This window comes from Lactuca virosa, chromosome 3, assembly GCF_052849685.1.
Source record: "Lactuca virosa cultivar CGN04683 chromosome 3, Lactuca_virosa_CGN04683_v6, whole genome shotgun sequence".
NCBI lineage: Eukaryota > Viridiplantae > Streptophyta > Magnoliopsida > Asterales > Asteraceae > Lactuca > Lactuca virosa.
In genome coordinates this window covers 16,911,012-16,926,488 of record NC_136428.1, presented here as the reverse complement: position 1 = coordinate 16,926,488, position 15,477 = coordinate 16,911,012, and the positions used below count along the sequence as shown (strand labels likewise).

Below are 15,477 nucleotides of genomic sequence, written 5' to 3'. Positions count from 1 at the left end.
TAAGAGAGAGAAAAAATAAGAAGAAAATATTGGAGAAGATAGAGTATGAGATGAATCAATGGGATGCTAAGGCATGCCAAGAGATGGAAGGTAAATAGTTAGATGATATGAAAAAGATAACATAGTAGATAAGATGAGAAATGAGAAGAAGTAAAGAGAAAAGAGTAGAAGAGATTGATGTGATGAGATAAGAAAGAATAGCAGTGTATTCTACGAAAGAAAGAGATTAGATTGTAGAGTAAGAGAAAGAAGAGAAAAGAAAGAAAGAGTAGATGAAACATGAAAACATATTAGAATAAAAATCACCAGGCCTGTGGTCTGATGTAATAGATATTTTCATATTTAGCAGGTTCAAGTAGCAGCCGTGATATGTAAGAAAACATGAGCATAAGGACCTAAAATAGATTTTATTTCATTGTTGTTCAATTAATAAATAAATTTTATTGTAAATCCGTGATGAGCCATGAGATGTAAAGTGTTTAATTTTTATAGAATTCCGCAAATTGTTGGAAAACTCTGATAATCCTTAGTTAATTAAATGTGAAAATTTTGGGTCGTTACAAGTCACCTAACATGATCCAACACATTTTAATGCATATTATAAAAAGTATCCCCTTAAATTTAAAATATGTTTAAACTTGTGTGATAACCCGAAACTTTTCCCGTTATCCTTACCCAGTTTCAGTTAATAAAATTTGGGTTTTTATTTAATTCCGTCAAATTTCTTAATTTGGGAAGGACCTTAAATAAATAATACGTATTTTATATGATTCGGGATAAACCGGGAATCACGCGAAAAACTTGAAACTTCCTCGAAAATCATCGAGTTCACGGTCAGGATGAGTTTACGACCGTAAACTCGTGTAGATCATAAACACGTTTACGGTCAGGTGGACCCCCTCCCTTTGACCGAGAACTCTACCCAATATATAGAGTATTTGGCATTCACTTCACACTTTAAACACTTCAAAGGCTTTCTCTCTCTACTCTCTCTCTACCTTCATCGAGTTTCCTCCAAGATCTTCAAGTTATCTTCAAGAATCCTCAAGAACACCTTAGTGTTTTGGACCGAGAACACCTTCTTTGCCTTGAAAAACCATAAGTATCATCTTCCCCTTCATGAATCGAGTTAAAATCCTTCATTTTGGACTTAAGATCATCACTCTTTGCATGAACAAAAGAGTTTACGGTCCTATGAATCTTTATAGACCGTAAACCCTTATAAAGGGTGTTCTTATATCCTTTACCTTTCCTAAGGCTAAGCATGGTCCCTAAAATCCGATGCCTTTGAATGAAGCCTTTGAAAACTATCATTTGTGCAAGATTGATGAGTTTACGGTTTAGTGTATCTCCTTAGACCATACACCCTTCAATGACCGTAAACTCATGGGCCGTACACCCTTCAATGACCGTAAACACATGGACCGTGAACCCATGGAACCGTAAACCTTATGACCGTAAGGTCATTAGACCGTGAACTCCATGACCGTAAGGTCATTGGACCGTAAACACTAAGGCCGTGAACACTTGAACCATGAACTCCAATGGTCATACCTCTTTGACCGTAAACTCTATAGGGTGGCCATATACCCTAGTTATGCAATCATATGTGATTGTATCCCATAAATCTTAGAGTTTCCTAGCCAAAAAGGGTGTTACCCTTCTTATTTAGTCGCCTATACACTAAATTCATACACATACATGTTTCTATGTGTCTATTAGGATTGTTGTGTGCTCAAGGTTACACCTGACACTCTACACTCCTCTTCCAACCACACGTCAGAACCACTCAATTCAGGTGAGTTCATACCCCTACATTTTATGTGTTTTTTAATGTTTTCAGGGGGGGAATACAAGCCAAACTCAAAGTATTTTATTAAGTTTTAAACTTATTAATACAATCCAACGATTTCTACGTTTAATAACATATTCGGATATTTTATCCCTTTTTAATATGTTAAGCATAAGGGAAAATTTTATATTGGAAATCTAATTTCATAGCTTCAGAAAAGGTTTTTACAAAGCATTTTCATATCAATACTATTAAACTATAATGGGTATAGTTTGGGATAACCCTCTAGGCAGTTTTGCTACCAAATCAGATTTCATGGATGAATATATATAAACTATGGCCGATTTAGTTTATGTTATATATTTTCTCAGGAGTATAAAGTACTATTATTCAAGGTTAATTATTGTTTTATATTGTTTCTCGCTAGTAAACTAGATTATATAGAATTGTGAGGCTCTACTTCAATACAGTACCCTTTAGTGTACTGAACTAAATCCTATCATAGTATAACCAGAGTCTCCTGGAGGGAGAGCGTGAGATTTGTGAATAGATCTATTCGGGACTGACAATCCCACACCAGAACTGTTAGCTACAGTTAGGCAGGCATGCCTGTGATGGACAAATGTCATTTAGCATAAACGCCTGAAGAACGTTATAAAGGTCTTTAGGTCATATCAAGTATGGTTATACGACTCACAAATAAGTATAAACTAACTTTGGTTTACGGACTCTAATCTTCATTTGTTTTATTTTGAGTAATAAAACTACTTTTATATATGCTAATAGTAATCGGGGATTTCTAAACTGGCATCTCTACCTCTAGGACAGATAACCTGCTTTTAGGGAAAATATAGGGTTTTCCCAGGATAACACTGGCATTTCTAAAACTGATGATTTATCTTTCAACACTACTTTTTATAAGAAAATATGGGATTTTCTTGAGGAACACTTTTCAAAAAGAATCAAAGAACCTTTTTCCTCCAAAACTAAATGCTTATGAACTCACCAGCTTTAGGCTGATACTCTTTCAAAACTGCTTGTATTCTCAGGGAATTAGTAGACAGGTACCTGCTGGATTTTGAGAAGCTAGAGCAATAAGAGTCTTATGTTTATATTTTACATACTTTTGATGTACCTAAAAAAAGATTTCAAACTGATGTAAATATTTTACTTATATATGTATCCACTGTATTGGTTGTGTTGCTATGTTTCCTATTATTCATTGGTTGTGATGCTAAACATGATGTCCTCCGCCCCCGAACGTTTCCGTCGTTCCGGTTTGGGGGTGTGACAGATTGGTATCAGAGCCCTTGTTTATAGCGAACTAAGTATACCGAACCTTACGTGGTATACAACTATAAACATTAAGGGGCCTAAGTGCTCTAACCTAAAAGTATACTTTCGAAATATAAGTATTTTTATAAAAAGTATACAAGTATACCCGAGTACCAGAATCCGTGTCATAAGTAGAACAAAACAAAAGTATTTGGATGTTGGACATCACGGTTAAACCTGGGCAGTTATGTAATCATGTCTAGGATCAATATAGCATGATCAACTATATTCATTCGAGACATGACCAAGATGTTCTTGGGAGTGACTGTGGTGTTGCAGCAAGCCTAAAACTTACCTAGATACCAGTGGAGTTCTAGAGCCAAACATAAGGATTAAAATACTATAGGAGTATTTTAGGATGCTATAACGACTAAGCCGAAAACCTACCCAAGAATCCATTATTCAAGGATCAATCATGTAGCTATAATACATTGGAAGTATTATTAGATTCGATGCCTATTAACTATTCCTTTACCAGCACCTTGCGTAGATAGCATGGCTGGATTCCATCTTCCTGGCGACCCGTACTTTCCCAACCAAGGAAATGGTGGATGGATCGAGCCAGAGCCAGAAGGGAACCATGAAATTCCTTTAGACGACGACTTCGCCGAACCATTTCCTGGAGAGACTGACTCGGAACCCGAAGTCGAGAACTTACCCCCAGTGGCCCCAATACCAAATCCTAACCCTCGAGTAGGATTCTAAGGTCCAATGCCTATGTGGGTCGAGAGTTTGAATAGGTGGAGCGACGAGCAAGGCCAACCCCTCCCATACAACGGAAACCGCAACTTCTACAATCTGAACAAAGGAGGCCCCGCAGACAGGGCCCTTCTAATCCTGATACACCGAGTGGCTCGCAATGTGGAGCTAGGTATGGCAACCCTTCGGCGAACTGTGGAGCTCGAAGCAGATTCGGACACCAACACGGATCGCATTCGTCGCCTTGAGATTGCTCATGCGAGAGCTGCAAGGCACAATGAAGCTCTGCAACGAGAGTTAGCTACGACCCAAGCCGAAATCAGAGAGCTCCGAGCACGCCAGTCAGGGTACGAGAGACGCCTGCTTGGTGTGGAACGCCAGCTGGCCGAATTAAGATTTCACTTGAGGAGTACCCGTCGCCGATAAAGGAATACTCTACTCGTTCTTTATTTTTGGTATAAGGAATAACTTTCATGTTTATAGTAGCACTTTTCCGTAGACATCTTTTCTAGATTCTATTATGTGAGGATAATTTAGGCCTATTTTTAGGACAAGGGTTCCGAAATATGTAATCTCAGTTTCAGCTGTGATGGCTACAATCACTTTTTGATTAAAGATTATCATTGTCAAAGTATACCTTAAGTCGATAGTATGCAAATTAAGCAACTTTATCAAGGTCCTATCACTGTTTTGTCTTCAAAACATGCATCATAGGATGTACTTCGACGATCATTCCTTTTCCCCATCGATTTCATATCAGTCTCCATGAAAAACTTCGATGTCAAAATTGGCATGAGATGGTTGAGCCCCAAATCAAGCTGATGTCCTTTGCTCCGAGAAAGCGATTCGTCGCAATCTTCCCTCTAACGAAGTCCTCACTGGTTACAGTGGTAAAAATTTGTTCGAACCTTCGTATCATTTCCTGCGCCAAATCATAGAAGTATCTGCGAAAGGGATGCCATGTATTCCTGGCTCATGTTGTCGATAAGACGCAAAAAAGTTAAAGACCTCGAGAGCAGCTACGAAGTCTGCAACTTTCCTGATGTCTTTCCCAAAGACATTCCAGGAATTCCTTCCGAGCGTCAAGTCGAATCCTGTGTCGACTTGATCCCTGGACCTACCCTTATAGCTAACCCTTCATATCATCTAGAGCCAGAGAAAATGGGGGAAGTTATCCAGTCAGCTCAATGAGCTGAGCAAACAGGAGTTCGTAAATTTATTGTATGTGAATTCTATTGTGTTCAGATCTTTTCTATTCTTGCTAAGACCACATCATGGAGATGTGGGTCGAATCAATGAGAATCAAACGGCAAAACGGGAAATCCCAATGCATAGATAAACATTTAGGATTCATCCATAGGCAACCATTGTTGCTCACAAACTTCTTCTCTTGACATGTAGCCGATCATGCCTCCGAAGGAATGTAACCAACCCACCAGTAAGACACCAGTACTCCAGATGGACTCAACAACGTTCCAAGCTACTGTCACAGCAGCCGTAGCAGCCGCCCTAGCTGTTCTTAACGCGAACAACCCAAATGGGAATGGGAATAGTTTCCACACCTCAAACTGTAGCAGTACACCAAGAAACCAACAAGGGCTTATTCAGGAGGGCACTCCAACTCCCAAACCTAAGAGCGCCAAACGAAAATTCTGGAACAAGAGGGAGCGCAAGTTGTCTCAGAAACGTGCCAAGAGACAACAACCTGTGATAACCCCTACAACCACAACATCTGCCAGACCAGTGCCAACGCCAGTGCGGCGATATGCTGGAAAACTTCCAAATTATGAGGAATGCAACTTCTATCACGTAGGAAAATGCTGCGAATCGCGATGTAAGAACTACAATAGGCAAGGACACATCACTCGTTACTGCAGGGCACCGGCACAGCCAAACACCTCGATTACTGGTGTAAAGATGGGTCAGGTGTGCTACAATTGTGGCGAACCCGGACATTTCAAAAGAAATTGTCCAAGGGCCAGGGATGGCCAGGGAGCTCGCTTCGCAAAGACCCCGACTCAACACATCACTTCCACTACCGACACTAACATAGTTCAGGTGTGCTGTACATGTGGCGAAATGGGACATATCAAAATAGACTGCCCAACAGAGAAGAACAATGAGGAAACAGGAGGAGTCTGATCTCAGGGAATGAGGAAGCATCAAAGACCCCTGCTATGTTTTGGTACGTTTTCGAATACCCCAAAAATTGCTCATAATCGTGATTACTTCCTCGTCCAAAGTAAATCACAAAATCCTTATAAGGTTTAAAGCCCTAATGAGAAAATTATGATAGCTTAGTGAATACGCCAAGGTCAGTTGTAGTTATACACGGCTGGTGTACACCAAACGATCATAGAGAGATCTAGTAAGAACCATTTCATGAAAATCCATAGTTTCAAAACATCAGAACCCTCGTGTTAGTAGTACCTGTTAACTTCGAGTCAAACACAGAAAACACCAGAGACATTCATCTAGGGCATCAACGTTCTAACAAAACGATCCTTCCAAACTAACTTAACGCGCGATTCTACAACGTCATCCCAATTAGTTCGACTGAGTCTATGTTATACCAAACCCTTTTTTCTTAAATCGTTCGACCGTAAAACTCCCGTCGCTCGTAACGACAAACTAGATGCGAACTTCGAAAGTTCATCTCTCTTCGAAACCCGAAAGTATTCATACGAAGAGTATGAATCAGAACCAGCGAATACAACAGTGAAGATCCGCTGAAACATCTAGCGAGAGCCCGAATACAAAAGGAGAGAGACTCACCCGTGTACACCTTCGAGAAGTAATCCGTTTTCATGAGATACCTGTAATCATTACCTCCGACCGGGTTAGCAAGTTTACCTCGAGAACTTAGCAACGTACATCCTGTCTTTCACGTCTCAAACCTAAAGAAGTGTCTGTCCGACAAGACACTTGTCATTCCCCTCGATGAGATCGAACTAGACGGAAGTCTACACTTTGTGTGAGAATCATCTGAACTCACGAATCGAGAAGTCAAGCGAACGAAATAAAGTCGCATCCCGATAGTGAAGGTTCGCTGGAATGCCAAGCGGGAACCTGAATTCACTTAGGAGCGCAAGGATTCAATAAAACAGAAGTACCCTCTTCTTTTCTAAGACCATAATTTGTATCTCTATTCTTGAATTTCGGGACGAAATTCCCTCTAACGGGGGGATGATGTGACAACCCGAAACTTTTCCCGTTATCCTTACCTAGTTTCTGTTAATAAAATTTGGGTTTTTATTTAATTCCGTCAAATTTCTTAATTTGGGAAGGACCTTAAATAAATAATATGTATTTTATACGATTCGAGATAAACCGGGAATCACGCGAAAAACTTGAAATTCCTCGAAAATCACCGAGTTCACGGTCAGTACGAGTTTACGACCGTAAACTCGTGTAGACCGTAAACACGTTTATGGTCAGGTGGACCCCCTCCCTTTGACCGAGAACTCTACCCTATATATAGAGTATTTGGCCTTCACTTCACACTTTAAACACTTCAAATGCTTTCTCTCTCTACTCTCTCTACCTTCATCGAGTTTCCTCCAAGATCTTCAAGTTATCTTCAAGAATCCTCAAGAACACCTTAGTGTTTTGGACCGAGAACACCTTCTTTGCCTTCAAAAACCGTAAGTATCATCTTCCCCTTCATGAATCGAGTTAAAATCCTTCATTTTGGACTTAAGATCATCACTCTTTGCATTAACAAAAGAGTTTACGGTCCTATGAATCTTCATAGACCGTAAACCCTTATAAAGGGTGTTCTTATAGCCTTTACCTTTCCTAAGGCTAAGCATGGTCCCTAAAATCCGATGCCTTTGAATGAAGCCCTTGCAAACTATCATTTGTGCAAGATTGATGAGTTTATGGTCTAGTGTATCTCCTTAGACCGTACACCCTTCAATGACCGTAAACTCATGGGCCGTACACCCTTCAATGACCGTGAACCCATGGAACCGTAAACCTTATGACCGTAAGGTCATTAGACCGTGAACTTCATGATTGTAAGGTCATTGGTCCGTAAACACTAAGGTCGTGAACACTTGAACCGTGAACTCCAATGGTCATACCTCTTTGACCGTAAACTCTATTGGGTGGCCATATACCCTAGTTATGCAATCATATGTGATTGTATCCCATAAATCTTAGAGTTTCCTAGCCAAAAAGGGTGTTACCCTTCTTATTTAGTCGCCTATACACTAAATTCATACACATACATGTTTATATGTGTCTATTAGGATTGTTGTGTGCTCAAGGTTACACCTGACACTCTGCACTCCTCTTCCAACCACACGTCAGAACCACTCAATTTAGGTGAGTTCATACCCCTACATTTTCCGTGTTTTTTAATGTTTTCAGAGGGGGGGGGGGAGAATACAAGCCAAACTCAAATTATTTTATTAAGTTTTAAACTTATTAATACAATCCAACGATTTCTATATTTAATAACATATTCGGATATTTTATCCCTTTTTAATATGTTAAGCATAAGGGAAACTTTTATATTGGAAATCTAATTTCATAGCTTCAGGAAAGGTTTTTACAAAGCATTTTCATATCAATACTATTAAACTATAATGGGTATAGTTTGGGATAACCCTCTAGGCAGTTTTGCTACCAAATCAGATTTGATGGATGAATATATATAAACTATGGCCGATTTAGTTTATGTTATATATTTTCTCAGGAGTATAAAGTACTATTATTCAAGGTTAATTATTGTTTTATACTGTTTCTCGCTAGTAAACTAGATTATACAGAATTGTGAGACTCTACTTCAATACAGTACCCTTTAGTGTACTGAACTAAATCCTATCATAGTATAACCAGAGTCTCCTGGAGGGAGAGCGTGAGATTTGTGAATAGATCTATTCGGGACTGACAATCCCACACCAAAACTGTTAGCTACAGTTAGGCAGGTATGCCTGTGGTGGACAAATGCCATTTAGCATAAATGCTTGAAGAACGTTATAAAGGTCTCTCGGTCATATCAAGTATGGTTATACGACTCACAAATAAGTATAAACTAACTTTGGTTTACGGACTCTAATCTTCATTTGTTTTATTTTGGGTAATAAAACTACTTTTATATATGCTAATAGTAATCAGGGATTTCTAAACTGGCATCTCTACCTCTAGGACAGATAACCTGCTTTTAAGGAAAATGTAGGGTTTTCCCAGGATAACACTGGCATTTCTAAAACTGATGATTTATCTTTCAACACTACTTTTTATAAGAAAATATGGGATTTACTTGAGGAACATTTTTCAAAAAGAATCAAAGAACCTTTTTCCTCCAAAACTAAATGCTTATGAACTCACCAGCTTTAGGCTGATACTCTTTCAAAACTGCTTGTATTCTCAGGGAATTAGTAGACAGGTACCTGCTGGATTTTGAGAAGCTGGAGCAATAAGAGTCTTATGTTTATATTTTACATACTTTTGATGTACCTAAAACAAGATTTCAAACTGATGTAAATATTTTACTTATATATGTATCCACTGTATTGGCTGTGTTGCTATGTTTCCTATTATTCATTGGTTGTGATGCTAAACATGACGTCCTCCGGCCCCGAACGTTTCCGCCGTTCCGGTTTGGGGGTGTGACAACTTGTGATCTAGATCATTCGATCCACACTTATATTTCGAGTTTCACTATTGAACATTATGACTCTAATGGAAAAAACAAAAAATTATGATATAACATGGTTTAATTTTTTATTTATATGATAAATAAGTTAATTTATTAATTTTAAACAACAACATGGATTTCATATTTATCAATGAATATTACTAATTTTTTAATTATACTTCGAATTTTATTTAAATAATTTATCAAATCAAAATGATAATTTTCATAGATTACATCAATTAACAAATAATGTAGTTTTAACTAAAATAATAAATGACTTCATTTTTCCTAGGGTTAATGACTTCAAAGGCTAACATATTTTTTTCGTTTTCATATTTAGACAACAATGTTTTTTTGTACATATTTGACTATTAACTTGTTTCAAGTGTTCAAAAAATGTTAATACTACTAGTTGCTAGAGGTAATACTACCTATTTTTCAATGGATGAAACAAGTTGAATGGTTAATTATGTATAAAAACATTATTTGTTAAATATGAATACCAATTAAATATGTTATCTTTATAAGTTATTAACTCTTTATTATTATTATTATTTTTTTAACAAATATGACGTTATACAATTACCAATGATTAGTTTATTTATTTCTCTGTTCCAAAAAAAAGGTTCATTTATTTGTAATTTGGTATGCTACTTCCTTTGCATTTGTTAACATTAGTTATTATCAATGTTTTAAAACCCAGGTCGACCCAGCTGGTTCAATCGGTTGGAGCGTGACCCGGGGTAGAAGGCGGGTCATTTGAGAACGGTTTTTTGTAAAAATATGGACTGCATCGAACCGGCCGGGTTTCCCCTAAACCGCGGTCGAACCGTTTATGTCGAACCGGTTAAAACCGGATTGACCCGTTTTAATAGGGCTTGGATACAAGTAGCGAACACCAAAACAATGAGCCGTTTGCGGCTTCTTCGGTTCTTCCTACTCCAAATCAGCGACAAATGCAAAACAAAGAAGGTGAGTTTTTCTTCTCCCGTTCTCCGATCGATTAATGTGATGCTTTCTTATCGACTTCTCCTATCGACTGTGAAGTCCGTTTCATCTTTTTCTTTTCCGATTTCATCTTTTAAAACCTGTTTTTGATTTCATTGTTTTGAAACTTGTTTTCTTTTCTTCTCCTATCGACTGTGAAATCTGTTTCATCATGGTTTGAAACATGTTGCAAAACAACCAGCGAAACCTGTTTTTGAATTGAAATAGGTGAAATCTGAAATCAAATTTGAAATGTTTTCTTTTGAAACATGTTTTCTTTTGAAACAAGTGACGGTTTTGATTACTTTACTGATTATTTATTGTTAATTGATCACTGTTTCAATGTTTCTTATTGAGTAGATTATGTAATTATGATCCAATTGACATATGTTTATTGATTATAACATTGTTTTTCAATGTTTAAACTTTGTGGACATCAAATTATTGATTTTATATGTCTATGCATTATGCAGGAAAATAAAAATATATGAAAATAAAAAAAGACCATAAACCGGATTGACCCGGCGGTTCAACCGGTTGACCCGTGAACCGGTCATCACACCGGGTCAACTAAAAACCCAGATTTTAAAACATTAGTTATTATTAAAAGATAGATACATATAATTGAGTCAAATGTATAGAAAATATGAAAAAAAAAAACAAAAACAAAAAAGAAGAAGCCTTTTTTCTAGGTCTAAGCCGGGCCGAACTAAACCCATAGCTGCAATGGCCATGTTTTCACCATGGCCGGTTCGGGTTTCTGGATACGGGCCGGAACAGCCCTTTGTGCAGCTCTAAGCCGACACTGACTAATAAAACAAAAAAAAAGCATTAAAATAGGTAAAATTATGATATTTAATATAAGTAAAAAAACACAGAAAGTAGTACAGCAGTGAAGCCAACATGGACAGCGGGATTTAAAACCCATATGTTCTGTTTTAGCAACATCCTACAATCTCTTGATTCTTCTTCTTATACAAACAAAAACAAAAACAAATCAATTTCCTCACCAAGTAGCAGATACAGACAGCTCGACCTACTTCAAAGTTCAAACAACCCTAGATAGAAAACAAACCACCAGCCACCTCACTTGACAACCATTAAACCCCCATTCAAAACCTTCAATCTTTTCTCACAGATTCTATGCAATCCTCGAAAAATATGCCACCCTTTTCACAGTCAAAGCCTCTCTCAAATGGGGTTTCCAAGAATCCTCACGATTTCACCAGAACAAACGTAGTCACCATTGATGTAGGTGGTCAACTCTTTCAAACAACCGTACAAACCCTAACCCTAGCTGGGTCCAATACCCTTTTCTCCAATCTCTTCAATTCTTCTGAACAGAACAGTTCAATCCCCTTTATTGATAGAGACCCTGAATTGTTTTCGATTCTTTTATCTCTATTAAGAACCGGGAATCTTCCATCAAAAGCCAAAACCTTTGAGATTCAAGATATTGTTTTTGAAGCGAAGTTTTATGGGGTTGAACATCTTCTTGTTCAATCTCAATCTAACCCTTCGCAATTTGAACCTTTTGATCTTGAAAAATCAATGATATTGCCTCTCAGTGGCAGAGATTCACCTTCTGCAATCACTACAACACCATACGGGTCAGTCCATGTCTCTCATGGCAGCAAAATCACATCTTTTGATTGGTCTTTACAAAGAAAGTCTACGACTTTGACCCAATTCACGGCTATTGATTCTTTATTAGCTTTATCATCAAATGTTGTAGCAGCTGGTGCTACTGATTTCTCCGGCTTGCAAATCATTGATCTTGAAATGGGTCATGTTAGACAAACCATAAATTGGGAAAATGTGACCAAATCTGGTTCAACTGTTCAAGCAATTGGAACTTCCCCTGAGCTTTTATTCACTAGTTTTGAGTCAAGTCGCAGGAATTCAAACTCTATATTGGTATACGACCTGAATGATAGCTTCAAAGTTGTATCAGAAATTGGGCATAATGAAATCTTTGGTGCTGATCTTGATTCCGCAATTCCATCAACAAAATTGAATTGGATTCCAAGTCTTAAACTGCTAATGGCTTCTGGGTCTCACAGTGGACCATCTGGCGTTTCAGGAAACATCAAGTTTTGGGATATAAGATCCGGGAATCTTGTTTCAGAAATAAAAGAGAAAGTCGATTGCTTTTCGGATATCACAGTTTCTGATACCCTTTCAGCTGTTTTCAAGATCGGAACAAATTCTGGAGAGGTTTCTTACATTGATTTTAGGAGCATTTTGTCTGATAATTCTTGGAATTGTCTTGGTGATTCAAGAAAAGTGATGAATGTGAAGAAAGAAGGGTATGGTTGTAAGATTGAAAGTCATGGGAATCAAGTTTTTTGCAGTAAAGAAGGTGAATTGGAGCTGTGGTCTGAGGTTTTGATGGGTTCTTTGAGAAATGCTAAAAATGGGAAAGAAGAAAGGGTCTTTAAGAAGAACATGTTGGGTAGGTCGAAGGATTTAGGACAAAATAGGATCACAAATCTAGGGTTTGGTGGAAACAAAATGTTCGTTACTAGGAAAGATCAGCAATTTGTCGAGGTCTGGCAAAGCTCTGTAAGAAGATTTTGATCATTTGAAGTTTCATATGATTTTGATCTTTTATGCGATCAAAAGAAACAAAGATATTGATTATTTGTTTGTGTACATTATCGTTTTTATAAGTCTTACTTTTTTTTTTAATTTGTGCTCGAATGTGTAGAGTGATGTGTAGAGTGATATGCAATTATGCATGATATCAAAATTTTTATTAGAAGTTCTAGAGTCGTTTTGAATCAATTTGATTTATATGTAATCCTGAATTTGTTAGGATGGATATTATGTTTACAGTTAATTTTTGTAAGTTTGTACAATATTCGTTGTTGTTAAAATTGTTATTATGATTAATGAATACAATACAATATATCCGTGGTTGCAAAATCGTCCTATTAGACTACCCATCAGCACTCTTCCTATTCTATACATATTTGCTTTGAAAAACTATAGAATGTCGGTAGAAACTAGGTAAAACCGTTAACTAAGACAGTTCACGAAGCAAATCTTTTTGATATTCAGTTAACACATTTAATTAGAAAAATTACAATGTGGGTAGATAATACGTGAAAACTTCAATAACGACACTTAACGAAACATTTTTAAAAATTCAAAAATCGGTTCTTGATTTGCAGAACATAATTTTCTAAACTCTAGCTACTTCATTTTGCACGTACAACATATGGATATAAGTATATTGTATTAAAACAACCTACGGTGTTATTACGAGTTAAGTAAAAACATTAATAATGACAATCCACGATCCACAAAGTGATTTAGGATCCATGAAGTACATATCGAATCAATGGTCATTGAAATTTCTGCATTCTCGATTTATATAGATTAAGGTCTACTTACTTTTCCAATGCATCCATTTACTTGTAGGAATTCTGTCATATAACGCTTGCATGGATGTTGTCATTTGTCAAGAGAGGTTCTGGTTGACGTTCGCAGAATAGTGCCAATAAAAGGTTAGAAAATGATTCTATATATGTTAGTACATATCCTCTTCGCAAGTCAAAAGTTAAATTTGTGGATCACATGGCCATTTTGTGATATATGCTGACAACATAGTTTTGTTTGGTGATATGATCCCCTCCATATATGATCATTTTACCGAATAGCTAGAAAAAAGATGTTATTTACTTATTTGATTAGTTGTAATAATACAACGGGATCCTTAAAGTTGCAGCCTAAGTTTACGGTTCAGACAAGACTTTTACTCGACAAAATTAGCAAAAACATGGAGCTTTTATCCACCAAACCAATGAATTCTTGAGCAACAATATGCCGGTTAGTACCATTAGTTTGTAATTCCTTAAACTTGAGTTTAAACTTTGCTCAAACATTGAAAACATCGTGCTCAATTCGAAGTAACTTGTGTTGTATCAACACATGAGTTGATATGTGCCTAGGCCTTATGTTTCATGAGCCATGGCCCATGGGTTAGCCCATTTAGTTTACAATGGCCCAAACTACACTTTTCTTAACAAAACTAAACGTGCTATGCATATTGCATAGTAAAAGTCTTGTACTGTTGTTGGACGAAGATGTTGGATCTTTTGTGTAAAACCAAATACTTTATTACTCCGTATATTGTTAATTAATCTATGGTGTCACACACAAGGTTCAATTAAAAACATGTGAAATAAATAATATATTTATAGGTAATAAATTTCTTATTTACAATCAACATAATCAATAAATAAAAGGATTTATTATATATTTATTTTAAAAGTTAAATTAATAATATTCTATAAAAAAAGTTAACTAATAGTTTAATATTAATTAAAAGTAATTAATTTGGAATTGAGTTTGATTAATCAAATTGGTTGAAAGGGATCTAGAAAAAGGCACCCATTTGTATTAGTATTTATAATATAAAGAATGTTTATTAGATTTTTGGTAAGTATTATTGAAAATCCTAATTGCCTTCGTCCTGCCTACTCCTTGTTCTTTAGAGTTTTGTGATTTACTAAGAGCACAACAAAGAGTTTGAAGTTTTGCTTGTGGATTAGAAGTCTAGCATCTGTTTGTTTTCCGCTCATGGAGATTGTAGTTTTGATCTTGAGTCACTACACCAAATGCCATACAATTGATTTGAGGTATTTTATAAATATCATTTGGTTGTGATTAGTCGAGTATTGTTGATTCGGTTGGATACTTATTGGGAAATTATTTTAAACCATTTTTCGTTATATTTGTTTGGTTTCAAAATTGTTTTGTATCTCATATTTCTCAATAGGTATATCAAAGTATCAAAGTTGTTTTTGAATCATAAATTTTAAATAATATAGATACTTCAACCTTTAATGTATTAATTAAATATTCACTTGTTAAATATTTTCTTTTATAAACCTCATGTATGATTTATAAAAACTAGTATATTTTGGTTTTTTCCGGTTTAACCATCAGATTTTTTTTCTTGGTTTTACCACCAAGAGTTGTTGGTTAATTTTGATAACCAAAAGATAAA

The 15,477-nt window shown here is 36.4% G+C and overlaps 1 pseudogene; it reads left to right on the top strand.

Annotated features, from left to right (window-relative positions):
* The first annotated feature begins 11,351 nt into the window (after positions 1-11,351).
* Positions 11,352-13,388, top strand: LOC145165276 (BTB/POZ domain-containing protein At5g41330 pseudogene; annotated as a pseudogene).
* Positions 13,389-15,477: the final 2,089 nt, after the last annotated feature.